The sequence below is a fragment of the Mobula hypostoma genome, chromosome 9 (assembly GCF_963921235.1).
Source record: "Mobula hypostoma chromosome 9, sMobHyp1.1, whole genome shotgun sequence".
Lineage (NCBI taxonomy): Eukaryota > Metazoa > Chordata > Chondrichthyes > Myliobatiformes > Myliobatidae > Mobula > Mobula hypostoma.
In genome coordinates this window covers 79,750,720-79,773,016 of record NC_086105.1, presented here as the reverse complement: position 1 = coordinate 79,773,016, position 22,297 = coordinate 79,750,720, and the positions used below count along the sequence as shown (strand labels likewise).

Below are 22,297 nucleotides of genomic sequence, written 5' to 3'. Positions count from 1 at the left end.
AGGATCTGATTAGGAGGAGTCAACATGGATTTGTGCGTGGAAGGTCATGTTTGTCAGATCTTATTGAACTTTTTGATGAGGTTACTAAGAAAGTTGACGAGGGTAAAGTGGTGGATGTTGTCTATATGGACTTCAGTAAGGCCTTTGACAAGGTTCCACACGGAAGGTTAGTTAGGAAGGTTCAATCATTAGGCATTAATATCGAAGTAGTAAAATGGATTCAGCAGTGGCTGGATGGGAGACACCAGAGAGTACTGGTGGATAACTGTGTGTCAGATTGGAGGACGGTGTGTAGCGGTGTGCCTCAGGGATCTGTACTGGGTCCAATGTTGTTTGTCATTTATATTAATGATCTGGATGATGGGGTGGTAAATTGGAAAAGTAAGTATGCAGATGATACTAAGATAGGTGGTGTTGTGGATAATGAAGTAGGTTTTCAAAGCTTGCAGAGAGATTTAGGCCAGTTAGAAGAGTGGGCTGAAATATGACAGATGGAGTTTAATGCTGAAAAATGTGACGTGTTACATTTTGGTAGGACGAATCAAAATAGGACATACATGGTAAATGGTAGGGCATTGAAGAATGCAGTAGAACAGAGGGATCTAGGAATAATAGAAACATAGAAACATAGAAAATAGGTGCAGGAGTAGGCCATTCGGCCCTTCGAGCCTGCACCGCCATTTATTATGATCATGGCTGATCATCCAACTCAGAACCCAGCCTTCCCTCCATACCCCCTGACCCCTGTAGCCACAAGGGCCATATCTAACTTCCTTTTAAACATAGCTAATGAACTGGCCTCAACAGTTTGCTGTGGCAGAGAATTCCACAGATTCACCACTCTCTGTGTGAAGAAGTTTTTCCTAACCTCGGTCCTAAAAGGCTTCCCCTCTATCCTCAAACTGTGACCCCTCGTTCTAGACCTCCCCAACATCGGGAACAATCTTCCTGCATCTAGCCTGTCCAATCCCTTTAGGATCTTATACGTTTCAATCAGATCCCCCCTCAATCTTCTAAATTCCAACGAGTACAAGCCCAGTTCATCCAGTCTTTCTTCATATGAAAGACCTGCCATCCCAGGAATCAATCTGGTGAACCTTCTTTGTACTCCCTCTATGGCAAAGATGTCTTTCCTCAGATTAGGGGACCAAAACTGCACACAATACTCCAGGTGTGGTCTCACCAAGGCCTTGTACAACTGCAGTAGTACCTCCCTGCTCCTGTACTCGAATCCTCTCGCTATAAATGCCAGCATACCGTTCGCCTTTTTCACCGCCTGCTGTACCTGCATGCCCACTTTCAATGACTGGTGTATAATGACACCCAGGTCTCGTTGCACCTCCCCTTTTCCTAATCGGCCACCATTCAGATAATAATCTGTTTTCCTATTTTTGCCACCAAAGTGGATAACTTCACATTTATCCACATTAAATTGCATCTGCCATGAGTTTGCCCACTCACCCAACCTATCCAAGTCACCCTGCATCCTCTTAGCATCCTCCTCACTGCTAACACTGCCACCCAGCTTCGTGTCATCCGCAAACTTGGAGATGCTGCATTTAATTCCCTCATCCAAGTCATTAATATATATTGTAAACAACTGGGGTCCCAGCACTGAGCCTTGCGGTACCCCACTAGTCACCGCCTGCCATTCTGAAAAGGTCCCGTTTATTCCCACTCTTTGCTTCCTGTCTGCTAACCAATTCTCCACCCACACCAATACCTTACCCCCAATACCGTGTGCTTTAAGTTTGCACACTAATCTCCTATGTGGTGCATAGTTCCCTGAAGGTGGAATCTCATGTGGATAGGATGGTGAAGAAAGCTTTTGATATGCTGGCCTTTATCAATCAGAGCATTGAGTATAGGAGTTTGGATGTATGTTGAAATTGTATAAGGCATTGGTAAGGCCAAATTTGGAGTATTGCGTACAGTTCTGGTCACTGAATTATAGGAAAGATGTCAATAAAATTGAGAGAGTACAGAGGAGATTCACTAAAATGTTGCCTGGGTTTCATCTCCTAAGTTACAGAGAAAGGTTGAACAAGTTAGGTCTTTATTCTTTGGAGCATAGAAGGTTGAGGGGGTACTTGATAGAGGTGTTTAAAATTATGAGGGGGATTGATAGAGTTGACGTGGATAGGCTTTTTCCATTGAGAATGGGGGAGATTCAAACAAGAGGACATGAGTTGGGAGTTAAAGGACAAAAGGTTGGGGGTAACATGAGGGGGAACTTCTTTACTTAGAGAGTGGTTGCTGTGTGGAATGAGCTTCCACCAGAAGTGGTTGACGTAGGTTCAATATTGTTGTTTAAAGTTAAATTGGATAGCTATATGGACAGAAAAGGAATGGAAGGTTATGGGCTGAGTGCAGGTCGGTGGGACTAGGTGAGAGTAAGAGTTCGGCATGGACTAGAAAGGCCAAGATGGCCTGTTTCCATGCTGTAATTATTATATGGTTATATGATTAAGAAGGCAGCATCCATTGTTACTATCCAGGAAATGCTCTTTTCTCCTCACTACCTCAGGAACCTGAAGACACATACTCCTCTTTTTAGGAACAGTGTCTTCCCCTTCACCATCAGTTTTCTGACTGGGCGGTGAGCCATTGAACACTACCTATAACCATATAACCTCTTGATAAATACCTCTATCAAGTCCCCCCTCAACCTTCTATGTTCCAAAGAATAAAGACCCAACTTGTTCAATCTTTCTCTGTAACTTGGGTGTTGAAACCCAGGTAACATTCTGATAAATCTTCTCTGTACTCTCTCTATTTTGTTGACATCTTTCCTATAATTCGGTGACTAGAACTGTACACAATACTCCAAATTTGGTCTCACCAATGCCTTGTACAATATCAACACTTCATCCCAACTCCTATACTAAATGCTCTGATTTATAAAGGCCAGCATACCAAAAGCTTTCTTCACCACCCTATCCACATGAGATTCCACCTTCAGGGAACTATGCACCATTATTCCTAGATCCCTCTGTTCTACTGCATTCTTCAATGCCCTACCATTTACCATGTAAGTATGCCCTATTTTGATTAGTCCTACCAAAATGTAACACCTCACATTTATCAGCATTAAACTCCATCTGTCATCTTTCAGCCCACTCTTCTAACCAGCCTAAATCTCACTGCAAGCTTTGGAAACCTCCTTTATTATCCATAACTCCACCTATCTTAGTATCATCTGCATACTTACTCTTCCAATTTACCACCCCATCATCCAGATCATTAATCTGCATGACAAATAACACTGGAGCCAGTACAGATCCCTGAGGCACACCACTGGTCACCGACCTCCAATCTGACAAACAGTTATCCACCAGTACTCTCTGGCATCTTCCATCCAGCCACTGCTGAATCCATTTTACTACTTCAATATTAACACCTAACGATTCAACCTTCCTAACCAACCTTCCGTGTGGGATCTTGTTAAAGGCCTTACTGAAGTCCATTTAGACAACATCCACCGCTTTACCCTCATCAACTTTCCTAGTGACCTCATCAAAAAATTCAGTAAGATTTGTCAAACATGACCTTCCACACACAAATCCATGTTGACTCTTCCTAATCAGACCCTGTCTATCCAGATAATTATATATACCATCCCTAAGAATACTTTCCATCAATTTACCCACCACTGACGTCAAACTCACAGGCCGATAATTGCTAGGTTTACTCTTTGAACCCTTTTTAAACAATGGAACAACATGAGCAATATGCCAATCCTCCGGCACCATGCCCATTTCTAAAGACATTTGAAATATTTTTGTCGGAGCCCCTGCTATTTCCACACTAACTTCCCTCAAGGTCCTAGGGAATATCCTGTCAGGACCCGGAGACTTATCCACTTTTATATTCCTTAAAAGCTCCAGTACTTCCTCTTCTTTAATCATCATAGTTTCCATAACTTCCCTACCTGTTTCCCCTATCTTACCCAATTCAATAGACTACGGCAAGGTCTAAATGAGATCACTGGGCACAAAGAAAAGGCTGGGAATATCAATAACTGTGGCTCTTTTCTTTCTGATGAACTTAACGTATTCTACGCAAGATTCGAACAGAAGAGGAGCGTCCCACTCCCTCTGGATGGACCGGACCTGGTGGCATCGAGATTCACCATCACCGAGAAGGACGTTAGAAGAGCCTTCCTGAAGATAAATCCAAGGAAGGCGACAGGCCCAGATGGCGTCCCAGGACTGGTTCTCCAGGCCTGTGCAAGGGAGCTAGTTGGAGAGTTTGCTGACATCTTCAACTGCTCCTTGCTTCAGTCTAAGATTCCCTCATGTTTTAAGAAGGCAAAGATAATCCCAGTGCTGAAGAAGAGCAAGGTGGCATGCCTGAATGACTATCGACCTGTGGCTCTGACATCAATTGCTATGAAGTGCTTCGAGCAATTGGTTATGGCACACATCAACCACAGCCTACCAGTCAACCTCGACGCTTTGCAATTCGCCTACCGGAGCAACAGGTCAACGGCAGATGCCATCTCTCTGGCCCTACATTCCTCCTTAGAACACCTGGAGAATAAAGACGCATACGTAAGGCTCCTTTTCATTGACTACAGCTCTGCCTTTAATAACATCATGCCAAATAAACTGATTCCTAAGCTCCGGAACCTGGACCTTAGCACTCAGATCTGCAGCTGGATCTTCAACTTCCTCACAGAGAGGACCCAGGCTGTAAAAATAGGGGACAAGCTCGCCTCTACAATCACTCTGAGCACCGGTGGCCCACAAGGCTGTGTATTCAGCCCTCTGCTGTACTCACTGTACACCCATGGGTGTGTAGCAAAGTTTCCATCAAACTCAATATATAAGTTTGCTGATGACACAACAATTGTAGGCCGTATCTCAGGTAATGATGAGTTTGAGTACAGAGAAGAAATTAAGAACCAGGTGGCACGGTGCGAAGACAATAACCTATCCCCCAACGTCAGCAAGACGAAAGAATTGGTTGTTGACTTCAGAAGGAGTAGCGGACTGCACGACCCCATTTATATCAGTGATGCACAAGTGGAACGGGTCAAAAGCTTTACGTTCCTCAGGGTCAATATCACAAATGACCTGACTTGGTCCAACCAAGCAGAGTCCACTGCCAAGAAGGCCCACCAGTGCCTTTACTTCGTGAGAAAACTAAAGAAATTTGGCCTATCCCCTTAAACCCTCACTAATTTTTATAGATGCACCGTAGAAAGCATTCTTCTAGGGTGCATCACAACCTCGTATGGAAGTTGTCCTGTCCAAGACCAGAAGAAGCAGCAGAAGATCGTGAACATGGCGCAGCACATCACACAAACCAATCTTCCGTCCTTGGACTCCTTTACACCGCACGCTGTCAGAGCAGTGCAGTCAGGATAATCAAGGACACGACCCACCCAGCCAACACACTTTTCGTCCCTCTTCCCTCCGGGAGAAGGTTCAGAAGCTTGAAGACTTGTACGGCCAGATTTGGGTACAGCTTCTTTCCAACTGTGATAAGACTGCTGAACGGATTCTGACCAGGATCTGGGCCATACCCTTCAAATATCTGGACCTGCCTCTCGGTTTTTTTGCACTACCTTACTTTCCATCTTCTATTCTCTATTTATGATTTATAATTTATATTTTTAACATCTACTATCAATTTGTACTCCAGGGAGCGGGAAGCGCAGAATCAAATATCGCTGTGATGATTGTACATTCTAGTATCAATTGCTTGGCGACCATAAAGTATAAAGTATAAAGTATATCCTTCTCCTTAGTGAATACCGAAGAAAAGAAATTGTTCAGAATCTCCCCCATCTCTTTTGGTTCCACACATAGCCGTCCACTCTGATTCTCTAAGGGGCCAATTTTATCCCTCACTGTTCTTTTGCTATTAATATAACCGTAGAAACCCTTGGGATTTATTTTTACTTTACTTGCCAAAGCAACCTCATATCTTCTTTTAGCTTTTCTAATTTCTTTCTTAAGATTCTTTTTACATTCTTTATATTCCTCGAGCACCTCATATTCTCCATGCTGCCTATATTTATTGTAGATATCTCCTTTTCCGAACCAAGTTTCCAATATCCTTTGAAAACCATGGCTCTCTCAAACTTTTAACCTTTCCTTTTGTCCTAACAGGAACATAAAGATTCTGTACTCTCAAAATTTATTTCACCTTTAAATAACCTCCATTTCACTATTACATTCTTCCCAGAAAACAAATTGTCCCAATCCACTCCTTCTAAATCCTTTTGCAGCTCCTCAAAGTTAGCCTTTCTCCAATCAAAAATCTCAACCCTGGGTCTAGTACTATCCTTCTCCATAATTATATTGAAACTAATGGCATTGTGATCACTGGAACCAAAGTGCTCCCCAACATAACCCGCCGTCACCTGACCTATCTCATTCCCTAACAGGAGATCCAACACTGCCCCTTCTCTGGTTGGTACCTCTATGTATTGCTGCAAAAAACTATCCTGCACACATTTGACAAACTCTAAACCATCCAGACCTTTTACAGTATGGGCTTCCCAGTCTATGTGTGGAAAATTAAAATCTTCCACAATCACAACCTTGTGCTTACTACAAATATCTGCTATTTCCTTACAAATTTGCTCCCCCAATTCTCGCTCCCCATTTGGTGGTCTATAATACACCCACATAAGAGTTACTACACCTTTCCCATTCCTCAATTCCACCCAAATAGCTTCCCTAGACGAGCCCTCTAATTTATTCTGCCAGAGCACCGCTGTAATATTTTCTCTGACAAGCAATGCAACACCTCCCCCTCTTGTCCCTCCGATTCTATCACACCTGAAGCAATTAAATCCAGGAATATTTAGTTGCCAATCACACCCCTCCTGTAACCATGTTTCACTAATAGCTACCACATCATACTTCCAGGTATCAATCCATGCTTTAAGCTTCTCCACCTTTCTTATAATGCTCCTAGCATTAAAATTAATGCATTTAAGAAATTTTCCACCTCTTACTCTCTGTTTATCACTAACGGTGCAAACAACTTTACTATTTTCTTTTTCTTCCTTCTTCCCTACATCTGTTCCTACACCCTGGTTCCCCTTCCCCCTCGTATCTAGTGTTAAATCCACTGGAGCCTCTCTAGCAAATCTACCTGCAAATATATTTGTCCCCCTCCAGTTCAGATGTAGACCGTCCCACTGGAACAGGTCCCACCTTCCCGGGAAAACTGCCCAATTATCTATAAATCTGAAGGCCTCCCTCTTGCACCATGTCTTCAGCCATGTGTTGATCTGCGCTATCTTATTATTTCTAAACCCGCCTGCACGTGGCACTGGTAGCAATCCTGAGATTGCTGTCCTGGAGGTCCTGTCCTTTAACTTGGCTCCTAACTCCCTAAACCTTCCTTTCAGCACCTCCTCACTCTTCCTACCCAGGTCATTGGTCCCTGCATGGACCACGACATCTGGCTGCTCACCCTCCCTCTTGAGAATACCGAGGACTCGATCCGAGATATCGCGGACCTTGACACCAGCGAGGCAACAGACCATCCGGGATTCTCGATCTCTTCCACAGAATCTCTTATCTGTCCCCCTAACTATCGAATCCCCTATCACTACTGCTCTCACTATCTTTGTTTTCTTTTTGCATTATATATATTAATAATTGGTGACTGTATTATGAACAGTGGTTGAATCAGTCTGGAACAGCAGTTAGATTGGCAATTAGGAAGATTGGATGGACTGTAAATAGTTGAATGGGTTAGTTAGGATTAGAAATACAAATGAATTAGAGAATCCATACTGCATGGTAGCAGAATATTTAACCCAACTTGACCATGCTAGCCACTGGGCACACTCCCGTATTAATCTTATCATTCAGCACTTGGCTACTGCCCTTCCTGTTGAAGCAAATAATGTGTTCACGGTAATAACAGGCCTCTTTGAACTAAATGGTAAGCTGTCCGGCAGCAGAACCATAGGTGGCCATGTCAATCCTGATCAACTATCAATCGTGGTATTTGTCTCAAATGTTTTTCTACTAATTCCGATCAGCATTCCCACCTGCAGACTTGTATTGATGGAATGAAGTCTGATTGGTAATAGAATTATAGGGGGGAAGGCAGGAGAATGGGGTTGAGAGGGAAAATACATCAGCCATGATAGAATGACAGAGCAGACTCGATGGGCTAAATGGCCTAAATATGCTCCTATGTTTTATGATCTTACAGTCTAAACGGTATCTTATTAGCAACCTGCATCTAAACTGTGCATCTCTTGCAAGCTTCCAATCACACATTCAGGGTGTGGGATTGGGAAAGTATATGGCTAATAGTGCTTTTTTTGTTATTCGTGTTCCATGAATTAACAAAGCTATACTTATCACCTTCAAGCTTCTTCAACCAAAGTATGCCCTATTGAACAGCTTGTTTCTCATCCCAGCTGCACACTTGATGAGACCTTCAGCACAATGCATCACAATTTATTGTACATTTGTTTATGAATTTAGCTTGAATCTACACTAACATCTGCCCCACTTTAGAAAGCCAGCAGTCTGCTCCATTGGTAAAAGAAATTCACTTAATAAATAGAGGTATAGGTTAAATGTAAAAGATGCACCGAGATGCAGCTCCTGAGAGACCGTGTTAGGGATCTGGAGCTGTGACTTGATGACCTACAGCTTATTAGGGAAAGTGAGAAGGAGATAGATAGGAGCTACAAGGAGTTAGTCACCTCGAGGGTGCAGGAGTTAGATAAGTGGGCGACAGTCAGGGAAGGGAAGGGAAGAGCTCAGATAACAGAGAGCACCCCTCTGGTCATCCCCCTCAGTAATCGTTTTCTCGTTTTGGATGCTGTTGAGGGGGCTGACCTGACAGAGGACGACCACAGCAATCGTGTCTCTGGCTGGTTCCGTGGTGCAGAAGGGAAAGAAGAAGATGAGGAATGCGGTAGTCATAATCATAGGGGTTTCCATAGTGAGGGGGACAGACGGGAGACTCTGTCAGCCTGATAGAGATACCCACATGATGTGTTGCCTCCCAGGTGCCAGGGTACGGGATGTCTCGGATGAGTGCAGAGTATTCTGAAGGGAGAGGGTGAACAGCCAGAAGTCTTGGTACGTGTTGGTACCAATGACGTAGGTGGAAAAAGGGAGGAGGTCCTGAAGAGAGAATTCAGGGATTTGGGTAGGAAGCTGAAAAGCAGGTCCTCCAGGGTAGTAATCTCAGGGTCGCTGCCAGTGCCACATGCTAACGAGTGTGAGATCAGGCATATTAATGCATGGCTGAGAGACTGGTGTAGGGGGCAGGGCTTCAGGTTCCTGGATCATTGTGGACTCTTCTGGGGAGGCACGACTTGTATAAAAAGGACGGGTTACACCTGAACCCAAAGGGGTCCAACATCCTAGCAGGCAGGTTTAATATAGATGTTAGGGAGGGTTTAAACTAACTTGGCAGGGGGATGGGAACCGGAGTGATAGAGCTGAGGAAGGGGAAAACAGAAATAAATCAAAGATATTGTGCAGCAGAGATGATAGAAAGGACAGGCATGAGATGAGGCAAAATCACAGCCAGTGGCATGAGTTACAGGGCAATACAGGAGTGGTCCAGTTAAAACAGAAAGCAACAAATACACGCCTGAAAGTGTTATATTTGAATGCACACAGCATAAGAAATAAAATGGACAATCTTGTAATTCAGCTACAGATTGGCAAGTACGAAGTTGTGGCCATCTCTGAAACTTGGCTAAAGGATGGCTGCCATTGGGAGCTGAATGCCCAAGGATATATGGTTAGATAGGTTAGTGGGCAGATGTGGTGGTGTGGCCCTGTGTATAAGAAAAAATATTAAATCATTAGAAAGAGTTTAGAAAGAGTCTTGGAAAATATTGGAAAGAAGTATTTCAAACTTTCTCAAGACTTTTCAAAGTAAACCTTAAGCCTAATCCTTTGACCACTTTATTTGGTATCGTTGGAGGAAAGGATATTATTTTGGAGTCATCTGACTTGCACATTTTGGCTGTATTTGGTAGTATACATGTATGTGGTTGAAATGACAATAAAACTAAAGTTGAACTTGAAACACCTCATTATTGACTACAGGAGGAAAAAGCTGGAGGTCCATAAGCCAGTCCTCGTTCAGGAATCGGAGGTGGAGAGGATCAGTAACTTCAAGTTCTGTGGTGTTAAAAAATATCAGACAATCTGTCCTGGAATTGCTGACCGTTGATGAATTTGCTTATCTTAGTTTGCAAAAACTGTGGAAAGCTCCCATAGTTTAATCAGCTAAGATTCTGCACAACCTGAATGTATTGCTTTTGTTTCAAACAGATGATACTCTGTAAGTAAACAACAGGAATTCTGCAGATGCTGGAAATTCAAGCAACACACATAAAAGTTGCTGGTGAACGCAGCAGGCCAGGCAGCATCTCTAGGAAGAGGTGCAGTCGACGTTTCAGGCCGAGACCCTTCGTCAGGACTCACTCTGTAAGTAGTTGCCTTGTGGAGCTCAGAATCTGCTAGGCACTGAAGTACTCATTCCTCACTTAAAGGGTAGAATTTCTATAAAGTCTTGTACAAAGGTTATTTGGTGTTGTGGATATTGTTGAAGGTTGTTAAAGATTACAATGGGACAGGATGCAGAGCCGGTCCAAGAAGTGGCAGATAGAGGTCAACCTGAAAGGAGTGTGAATTGTTTCACTCTGGAAGTTCAGACCTGAAGGCAGAATACACAGTAGCATTACAGTTAGCATAACACTTTACAGCGCTGGTGATCCGGGTTTACTTCCTGCTGCTGTCTGTAAGGAGTTTGGTACGTTCTCCCCAGGTGTGTTTCCTCCAGGTTCTTCACTTTTCTCGCACATTCCAAAGACATATGGGTTAGTAAGTTATTTGGTCACAAGCGTGGAATGGGCTGTTGGCAGCGGTGGTGGAGGTGGAAACGATAGGGTCTTTTAAGAGACTCTTGGATGGCTACATGGAGCTTAGAAAAATAGAGGGCTATGGGTAAAGCCTAGGTAGTCTAAGGTGGGGACATGTTGGGCACAGCTTTGCGGGCCGAAGGACCTGTATTGTGCTGCATGTTTTCTATGTTTCTATGTTTCTAAGCTGTCGATATAATTGGTGGCATGGACCAGAAGGACCTGTTACTGTGCGATATCTCTAAATAAAATAAGGTTAATGTCAGGATCGTTAGCGTTGTGGAGGAACAGAGGTATCTTAGGCTCCACCTCCATAGATTCTTCAAAGTTTCTGCACAAATACATAGGGTGGCTAAGGAGGTTTTCATTAGTCGGATGATTGAGTTGAAGAGCTGCAAGGTAATGTCACAGCTCTATAAAACCCTGGTTAGATCGCACTTGGAAGATTGTGTTCAGCTCTGGTCGCCTCATTGTAGGAAGGATATGGAAGCATTAGAGAGGCTGCAGAGGAGATTTACCAGGATTCTGCCTGGACTAGAGACCATGTCTTATGAGGATAACCTGAGCGAGGCGGGTCTTTTCTCCTTGGATGAAGGAAGATGAGATGTGACTTGATAGAGATGAAAAGGCTTTTTCCATTGAGAATGGGAGAGATTCAAACAAGAGGACATGAGCTGAGAGTTAAAGGGCAAAAGTTTAGAGGTAACATGAGGGGGAACTTCTTTACTCAGAGAGTGGTAGCTGTGTGGAACGAGCTTCCAGCAGACGTGGTTGAGGCGGGTTTGATGGTGTCATTTACAGTTAAATTGGATAGATATATGGACAGGAAAGGAATGGAGGGTTATGGGCTGAGTGCAGGTCAGTGGGACTAGGTGAGAGTAAGAGTTTGGAATGGACTAAAAGGGCCCAGATGGCCTGTTTCCATGCTGTAATTTTATATGGTTATATGGTTATAAAAGGGGCATAGATTGAGTGGACAGTCAGAAACTTTTTACAAGGATGGAAATGGATAATTTTAAGGAGATTAGAAGAAAGTATCAGGGGGTTGCCATAGGTAGGGTTTTTTGACACAGAGAGTAGTGAATGTGTGGAACATGTTACCAGGTCTGGTGGTTGAGGTGGTTACATTTGGGACATTAAGAAACTCTTAGATGTGCATATAGATTGAAGAAAAATGGAGGGCTGTGTGGGAAGGAAGCGTTAATTTGATTTTGGACTCTATTAAAAGGTCGGCACAACATCATGGGCCAAAGGGACTGTGCTGTGCTGTAATGGTCTAAATCACCCCACCTGCAAAACAGGAGCAATTGTTCCCTTCAGCCTGTTCTGCCATTCATGGTCAATCCAATCTCACTGTTGAGTTTACTATCATAATGCACAAGTTTGTGTGTGCGTGTGTAGATGCAATGAAAAACTTTCTAAAGTTAGCCTTATGTACATTGAAACACACAGTGAAATGTGTTATTCATATCATCATTTGCGATGTGCTGGGGTTAGCCCGCAACTGTTGCTGTGCTACTGGCACCAATCCATCACACCCACACGGCACGAACCTTAGCCTGTATGTCTTAAGAATATGGGAGGAAACCAGAGCACCTGGAGGAAACTCACACAGTCACTGGGCTAACTTTTTACTTGCAGCAGCATCACAGGTACATGGTATCAAGTAAGCAGCATTCACAAGGAAAGCAAAAAATAAACAAATTTTACACTTTTTTAAAATCAGAAATAATGCAATTAGGACAACATAAAAGACAAAGACTGTTGCAGTGCAAAGTGGTAAAGGTGGCTGTGGTGTTGCTGTACCAGGGTAGTGATTAGGCTTGTGCAATTTAGCTCAAGAGCCCAATGGTTGAAGAGATCTAGCCGTTCTTGAACCTGCTGGTCTGGGACTTCAGCTTTATGGACCTTGTCACTGTGTCTTCTCTCTCCCCCATATCTTTGCACTCCCTTGTAATTTAGATGTCTTTTATAGATATGTAAAAAGGAAAAGACTGGTAAAGACAAATGTAGGTCCCCTGCAGACAGAAACAGGTGAATTGATTATGGGGAGCAAGGACATGGCAGACCAATTGAGTAATTACTTTGGTTCTGTCTTCACTAAGGAGAACATAAATAATCTTCCAGAAATAGTAGGGGACAGAGGGTCCAGTGAGATGGAGGAACTGAGCGAAATACATGTTAGTAGGGAAGTGGTGTTAGGTAAATTGAAGGGATTATAGGCAGATAAATCCCCAGGGCCAGATGGTCTGCATCCCAGAGTGCTTAAGGAAGTAGCCCAAGAAATAGTGGATGCATTAGTGATAATTTTTCAAAACTCGTTAGATTCTGAACTAGTTCCTGAGGATTGGAGGGTGGCTAATGGAACCCCACTTTTTAGAAAAGGAGGGAGAGAGAAACCGGAGAATTATAGACCGGTTAGCTTAACGTCGGTGGTGGGGAAACTGCTGGAGTCAGTTATCAAAGATGTGATAACAGCAGATTTGGAAAGAGGTGAAATGATCGGACAAAGTCAGCATGGATTTGTGAAAGGAAAATCATGTCTGACGAATCTCATAGAATTTTTTGAGGATGTAACTAGTAGTGTGGATAGGGGAGAACCAGTGGATGTAGTATATTTGGATTTTCAAAAGGCTTTTGACAAGGTCCCACACAGGAGATTAGTGTGCAAACTTAAAGCACACGGTATTGGGGGTAAGCTATTGATGTGGATAAAGAATTGGTTAGCAGACAGGAAGCAAAGAGTGGGAATAAACAGGACCTTTTCAGAATGGCAGGCAGCGACTAGTGGGGTACTGCAAGGCTCAGAGCTGGGACCCCAGTTGTTTACAATATATATTAATGACTTGGATGAGGGAATTAAATGCAGCATCTCCAAGTTTGCGGATGACACGAAGCTGGGCAGCAGTGTTAGCTGTGAGGAGGATGCTAAGAGGATGCAGGGTGACTTGGATAGGTTGGGTGAGTGGGCAAACTCATGGCAGATGCAATTTAATGTGGATAAATGTGAAGTTATCCACTTTGGTGGCAAAAATAGGAAAACAGATTATTATCTGAATGGTGGCCGATTAGGAAAAGGGGAGGTGCAACGAGACCTCGGTGTCATTATACACCAGTCATTGAAAGTGGGCATGCAGGTACAGCAGGCAGTGAAAAAGGCGAATGGTATGCTGGCACTTACAGCGAGAGGACTCAAGTACAGGAGCAGGGAGGTACTACTGCAGTTGTATAAGGCCTTGGTGAGATCACACCTGGAGTATTGTGTGCAGTTTTGGTCCCCTAATCTGAGGAAAGACATCCTTGCCATAGAGGGAGTACAAAGAAGGTTCACCAGATTGATTCCTGGGATGGCAGGACTTTCATATGAAGAAAGACTGGATGAACTGGGCTTGTACTTGTTGGAATTTAGAAGATTGAGGGGGGATCTGATTGAAACGTGTAAGATCCTAAAGGGATTGGACAGGCTAGATGCAGGAAGACTGTTTCCGATGTTGGGGAAGTCCAGAATGAGGAGTCACAGTTTGAGGATAAAGGGGAAGCCTTTTAGGACCGAGATTAGGAAAAACTTCTTCACACAGAGAGTGGTGAATCTGTGGAATTCTCTGCCACAGGAAACAGTTGAGGCCAGTTCATTGGCTATATTTAAGAGGGAGTTAGATATGGCCCTTGTGGTTACGGGGGTCAGGGGGTATGGAGGGAGGGCTGGTGCAGGGTTCTGAGTTGGATGATCAGCCATGATCATAATAAATGGCGGTGCAGGCTCGAAGGGCTGAATGGCCTACTCCTGCACCTATTTTCTATGTTTCTATGTTTCTATGTTTCTGACTCGACAACACTCTGCAGGAGATAATAGCAAAGGTTCATGACCTTCAGAGAGAAGAAATTTCTCATTACTTGTATTTTAAATGGGCAGCTTTTTATTCTGGATTACTAGGGGAAATATCTGCTCCACATCCATTTTGGCAAACTCCCTCATATTAAATAAGATCGTCCTTCATTCTTCTGTTCCCAACTTACTCAAACTATGTTCATTTACCCTGTTCTTTGCCACAGAAATTAAGTCAATGAACCTTCTCCCCATCACCTCCTATACTGGCATATCCTTGTTATTAGTTTTGGTCACTAGCTGTAGGAAAGATGCATTAAACTGGTAAGATTACAGAGGAGGTTTACAGAGATGTTGCTGGGACTCTGGAGGCTGAGTTATGAGATACGTTATGAAGAGAGACTAAGCAAGTTGCTCATTTGAAAAGCAGTGACAAAGCAAACGATTTCATTGCACTTGGTTTAAATAAAGCTAACATTTGCATAAACTACAAACTTGTAGCCTCTGGGATAATGAGCTTTGAATCAGAAAAATCAACATCACTTATAGTGTAGAGGGACTGAAAATCTATAAACTGAATTTATCACTCTTTGAAGAGCTAAGCGATGAATTGGAGAAATGCAGTTTGGTTTTCAAAAAGGCTCAGGAACAAGGGAAGGAATATTTGCAATGAGAAACATCATGGAGAGATGCATTGAGGCACAAAAGACCATCTACTTATGCTTTATTGGCTTTTGATAAAGTAAGACACGAGGAAGTAATTAGAGGTGCTAAATAAGTATGATCTGGGATGGGAGAATGTGCAGATAATAAGGAACCTATATTGGAAACAGAAAGCAGCGGTCAGGGTAGATAATGAGTTATCACCATGGGCATGTATTAAATGAGGCGTAAGGCAAGGCTGTGTTGGATTGCCAGATTTCTTCAACCTCTACGGAGAATGGATTTTTCGGGAATGCGACCATCAGGAGACAGGTATTCCAATCGGAGGTCGGAAGGTGGATAACATCAGGTATGCAGACGACACCGCATTGTTAGCTGACAGTGAATGCGAATTGCAAATTATGCTGAATAAAGTGAATGAGAAAAGCCTTGACTACGGATTTAAAATCAACCCTAAGAAAACAAAATCAATCGTGGTAAACAAAACAAACACTAAAGACTCATTCATGCTTAGGTTAGATTAGATTAGATTATGAGGACACAGTCCTTGTTTATTGTCATTTAGAAATGCATGCATGCATTAAGAAATGATACAATTTTTCTCCAGAGAGATATCACAAAAAGAACAGGACAAACCAAAGACTAACACTGACAAGACCACATAGTAGTTACAGCAGTGCAAAACAATACTATAATTTGATAAAGAGCAGACCATGGGAATGGTAAAAAAAAAGTCTCAAAGTTCCAATCGACTCCCGATAGTCCCCGGTAGCAGGCGGCAGAAGGGAGAAACTCTCTCTGCCATAAACCTCCAGGCACCGACAACTGTCGATGCATTGGAAGCACTCGACCCCAGCCGACTTTGAGCCCGTCCGAAAACTTCGAGCCTCTGACCAGCCCTTTGACACTGAGCACCATCTCTGCCAAGCGCTTCGACTCCGTCCCAGCAGCCGAGCAACAAGCAAAGCCGAGGATTCGGGGCCTTCCCCTCCGGAGATTCTGGATCACACAGTAACAGCGGCAGCGAAAAAGGCATTTCAGAAGTTTCTCCAGATGTTCCTCCGTTCTCTCACGTCTGTCTCCATCAAATCAGGATTGTGCACGGCACCCTACTTGACAGATTACAGATATCATTCACCGGAGTGGCCGCGCAAGCTGTGTCACGCCGCCATTTTCTCCTCCTCCGATGTGAATGGACAAGACATTGAACCGGTGCGAAAGTTTGAATATCTTGGCAGTTGTCTGACAGATGTGAAGTTGAGATCAGAAGGAGAATAGGTATAGCTAAGGCCCAATTCATGAAGCTAAAAGATCTTCTATGCAATCAGAAGGTAGACATCCAAAGTAGAATCCATTTCCTTGAGTGTTACATATGGTCAGTGCTGAGGTATGGATCAGAAACATGGACCCTGAAGAAGGATGACATGAAATGAATTAATGCTTTTGAAATGTGGTGCTATCGACGAATGTTGAAGGTCAGCTGGGTAGAGAAAGTTTCAAATGAGAGGGTTTTGTCCAAAGTCGATAGATCACAAATATTGCTGGAGAAGATTATGAAGTAAAAAATTGCTTATTGCGGACAAGTTATGTGGAGAGATAACATCTTGTCAGACTTGCAATATGGAAAGGTGGAGGGAAAGAAAGGAAGAGGAAGGCAAAGGACAACGTGGCTGGATAACATCAAGGATTGGACCAAACTGGACAAGACTAGGGATGCCGTGGACAAGTGTCGGGACAGAGCAGCATGGAGGGAAATCGTTCGCCAACTGGAAATTCTAGATGCGACCTAACGATGACAACGAAGAGCTAAGATTTTGAGAGCCTGTCACTCTCAGTTAAATTCAAAGTTAAAACTTAAGAGAAAATTTATTATCAAAATACATGCATATCACTGTATACTACCCTGAGATTCATTTCCTTACAGACACTCACAGTAGAACAAAGAAACGCAATAGAATCATAGTCATAGTCATACTTTATTGATCCCGGGGGAAACTGGTTTTTGTTACAGTTACACCATAAATAATAAATAGTAATAAAATCATAAATAGTTAAATAGTAATATGTAAGTTATGCCAGGAAATAAGTCCAGGGCCAGCCTATTGGCTCTGGGTGTCTGACCCTCCAAGGGAGGAGTTGTAAAGTTTGATGGCCACAGGCAGGAATGACTTCCTATGACGCTCTGTGTTGCATCTCGGTGGAATGAGTCTCTGGCTGAATGTACTCTTGTGCCCAACCAGTACATTATGTAGTGGATGGGAGACATTGTCCAAGATAGCACGCAACTTGGACAGCATCCTCTTTTCAGACACCACCGTCAGAGAGTCCAGTTCCATCCCCACAACATCGCTGGCCTTACGAATGAGTTTGTTGATTCTGTCGGTGTCTGCTACCCTCAGCCTGCTGCCCCAGCACACAACAGCAAACATGATTGCATTGGCCACCACAGATTCGTAGAACATCCTCAGCATCATCCGGCAGATGTTAAAGGACCTCAGTCTCCTCAGGAAATAGAGACGGCTCTGACGCTTCTTGTAGACAGCCTCAGTGTTCTTTGACCAGTCCAGTTTATTGTCAATTCGTATCCCTAGGTATTTGTAATCCTCCACCATGTCCACACTGACCCCCTGGATGGAAACAGGGGTCACAGGTACCTTAGCTCTCCTCAGGTCTACCACCAGCTCCTTAGTCTTTTTCACATTAAGCTGCAGATAATTCTGCTCACACCATGTGACAAAGTTTCCTACCGTAGCCCTGTACTCAGCCTCATCTCCCTTGCTGATGCATACAACTATGGCAGAGTCATCAGAAAACTTCTGAAGATGACAAGCATCTGTGCAGTAGTTGAAGTCCGAGGTGTAAATGGTGAAGAGAAAGGGAGACAAGACAGTCCCCTGTGGAGCCCCAGTGCTGCTGATCACTCTGTCAGACACACAGTGTTGCAAGCACACGTACTGTTGTCTGCCAGTAAGGTAATCAAGAATCCATGATACCAGGGAGGCATCCACCTGCATCGCTGTCAGCTTCTCCCCCAGCAGAGCAGGGCGGATGGTGTTGAACGCACTGGAGAAGTCAAAAAACATGACCCTCACAGTGCTCAATGAAAAGCTACACACAAAGACTGAGAGACAACCAAATGTGTAAACTGCGCAAATAAAAATAAATAAAATAATTAATAAATATTAATTGAACAGACTGATAAATAAATAGCCAGATAGATAGATTAATATTAAATATATAAATACATACATCCTAAATGCTGAATTTGTCAATCTTGAGTCGAGGTCTGTGATTCCACAAATTGATGAATTTGTCATTCTAGGTTTGAGATTTGATCACACTCTTAAATGCAGGGTTTGCTTCTCTTTGCTTTAATGGTCAAGAATTTGAGATTTAGGGTGAGTTTAATCTGGTACATGTACACGAAACATGAAAACATATGGTAATATGTGTCGTTCGCATCAAAACAAATCAGCAAGGGTTGTGCCGAGTGAAATGTTGCCAAACTTCCGACGCTAAAGAAGCATGCCCACAACACATGAATGATAACCCGTACACTATTGAAATGTGGAAGGAAATCTATGCAGTCATGGTGAGAAACTACTTACAGATAACGGTGGAATCGAACCCTGTTCAGTGATCACTGTAGCTGAAAAGTGATTGTGCTAACCACTACACCACCGTGTCAATAACAATGCATCATTTGAAAAGCTGAGATTCAGAGTTCAAAGTCCAAATTTATTATCAAGATATGTATACCATATGTGAGGCCTCTGTCAGTCAGAGTTGATCGTGGATATTGCGTCCTAGCTGTCCGGATACACAAGCCTAGGCAGTACGATATGGAGAACAAGCTGTTGCCCATGTAGCAAGCTTCCCCTCTTCATGCATCTGATGAATCAAAGGCATGGCAGAGACTTATACAGTTTGGCACTATTGCAGGAGTTGCCAGTCAACATTGAACTCAATGTAGGACTGCCTGAGGGACTCCAGCTCCTGATTTTTCCCTCGGTGTTAACTCCCAACGCCTTCACCATGAGTGGGTATAGCCACAAGGCAGTGGAGATTTGAGATCAGGGTTTTCCTTCTCCTAGGCGAGCTGCCAATCACGGCTAATGAGGCCCATTTTCCCAGAGTATACGATATACAATCTTGAGATTCATCTTCTTGCTGGCCCCCACAAAGAAATACTATTGAATTCACTAAAAAACACCCACAATACCAACACATATCCAATGTGCAAAAGGAGATAAACCACACAAATAGTAAAAACAAATAAACAAAAACACATGAAACATGAACTGCAGATTCTCCAAAAGTGAGTCGATGGCTGTGGAGACTGTTCAGCGTTGAGGTGAATGAAGCGCATCCAGGAGCCCAGTGGCTGCAGGGGAACAACCTGGATGTGTGGGACCCAAAACTCCCGTACCTTCTGTCCAATGGTAGCGGTGAGAAGAGAGAGAGACCGGCTAAGTGTAGGAAGACAGCACTGAGCACCATTTAAGATTCATTTAATCTTGATTGACGGTTTAATGGTGGTGGAGTAATACAGCTGACCATGGGTTTGTGTTATGCTATCAGGCCTCGATGCAACCACCACTCCCCAGTGATGGTCACCCTGGCCGTAACTGCATTCTTGAGAGCCTAGTTCTCTGAATCCCCCAGGAGTTTGCAAAAATGCCAGATCATTTAGTCAGTTCAAAAGTACATCCTTAAAAGGGAAATTACAGGCTGCAGATGGCTGTGGTCACAGTTCAGAAGAAGAAGTATATCTTTTAGAGTATCTAGTAGTTTGGTGAGCTGTCTGTAAAATGTCACTGTCGGTCACAAGTAATCTTTTACATCTTACATTTGATATTTGAAAATTTAAACTTTCAGCACAGGACACAAGGGATTGTGAATACACTTTATTGTTATTTTTGGATGGGATTTCATCTAATCTGCTTGAATCCCAGGTTAGCAGTAATTACACTGCTGGCATTTAGGGCAGCAATGAAGGTCCTCCATCTCTGTCTGTTACACAGATATATAAGGATTCTTCATTGCTATTTCCATAAAAAATATTTTTTTGACGGGTCAGGGTTGTTATCCCTGAGATGAACCCCCAAATTGGAAAATGCTGGACCACTGTTAATCAGGCCTTTACCCTTTGACGTGTTTGGCATGGGTGACTCTACCAAGAGTCAAACCGGAAGGCCCTGACTCCAGCCAACATAGTTCTCCAGGTCACTGAGGCAAGGATAAGGTTGTGGTCTTCATGCAGGTCAGGGTGGTATATGGTGACACTTATGCATTTAGATAATAAATTTACTTTGAACTTTGATTTTAAAAACCTTGCCATTCTTTATTCATTCTCACCTTTAGTCTGTGGAAATTGCAAGTGTTTCATTTGATATCTTGACATTTTTTCCCCAGTGATCTTCTCTCTGAATCAGTGCTTAATTCATCTTTTAGCTGTTTTGAGTGTTTCCTTACATACTGGAGAAGACAAAACTGGTCATCATTCGGGGTGTCAGTAGCTCAAGCATCAAACAGTAGTGACCTTGCTTAATTGAAAGTTAGTTATTGCTCTAACCCTACTACACACTTACCACCACACTCACTTTCTATGCACTCATGAAGCATTGCAAGCCTTCATAACAACTCACACACTCTGCCCCCAGATTAATTCCAAAACCAGATTTCACTGATGTAAACTGAGAATTAAAGATCAATTTTATTCGGTATATACATTCAAGTGTGTTAAGAATTTGCTGTAGTGTGTTCATCTGGGTGTGACATGCAACAAAATACAACAATTATGAAGGATAAAGAATTATAAAATTTAAAAATATTAAAAAATCTGATAAAGTCAGAGCTTAAAGTACAGATATGGAATAAAATGCTCATAAATGCATAAATACCAGCATGTATTTACAATTTAAACAACATTATAAGAAGTAGCTTAAAGTGTCTAAAGTGCAGTGATGAAATAGTAGATAGAGGGGGTGGGGGTTGGGGTCTACTGGAATGGCTGATCAGATTAACTGCCTGGGGTAAGAAGCTTTTAAAATGGTGGTAGTTTAAGATTAGTAGAGAGAGACAAGAATATCTGTTGGGAATTTACTTGATCTGGTTTCAGTGAAACATTTTAACTCGGTGCCAGGTATACTGGTTTGAAAGAACTCATAATAAAACGATTCTCGTTACCTAATAGAACTGGGTTTAGTCAATAACAAAGACAAATTGCCACATTCCGATGTTACACTGACCAATAAACTGGTACATCTTTGGACCGTAGCAGGAAAGCAGAGCATCATAGGAAACCCATGTTTCACACTATTCTCATTACCTAATAGAACACAGATTAGTCAATAACCAAGACATTTGCTGCATTCTGATGTACATCTTTAAACTGTAGCAGGAAAGTGGAGCACCATAGGAAACCCACGTAGTTCATGGGGAGGACGTGAAACATGTGAAAATCTACATGAAATGTGTGAAGTGAAACATCTGTTGTGAGCATTATGAGTCCAGCAGTAGGCTTTAATGAAGGATATGAATATTCTAATAGTGACAAGACATTTCAATTGCTGATGGTGCATTGAAGGAAACTTTTACATTCACACAACATGCTCAGACTTCCTGCTCTGAATTTATCAAACTAACTGTATCGTTCCAATATATACTCTGTGGCAACTTTATTAAGTACCTTATGTACCTAATAATTGTCAGAGTCCGGTCCGTGAAATCCATGTTCCGGTTCACGGTCCGGTCCATGGTTCCTTGTTCCAGGGTTTCTGGTTTTCCCTGGTTTCTGTTGTGGGCATATGTTTCTGGTTTTGGGGCTGAGACATAAATACCCCTGCAAACCAGTGATTCCTTGCTGGACTGTGCTGTTCCCCCCACCTGTATTTTCCCCCCTTGCCTAGCTCACTGCCTGGATACCTTGC

The 22,297-nt window shown here is 43.0% G+C and overlaps 1 long non-coding RNA gene across 1 annotated transcript in view; it reads left to right on the top strand.

Annotated features, from left to right (window-relative positions):
- LOC134351285 (uncharacterized) overlaps positions 1 to 22,297 on the top strand; it is a 367,287-nt gene that overhangs the window by 144,236 nt on the left and 200,754 nt on the right. Inside the window, exon 2 of the long non-coding RNA XR_010019117.1 lies at positions 10,287 to 10,442. This is a non-coding gene — a long non-coding RNA (uncharacterized LOC134351285). The remainder of the gene's footprint in view (positions 1 to 10,286; positions 10,443 to 22,297) is intronic.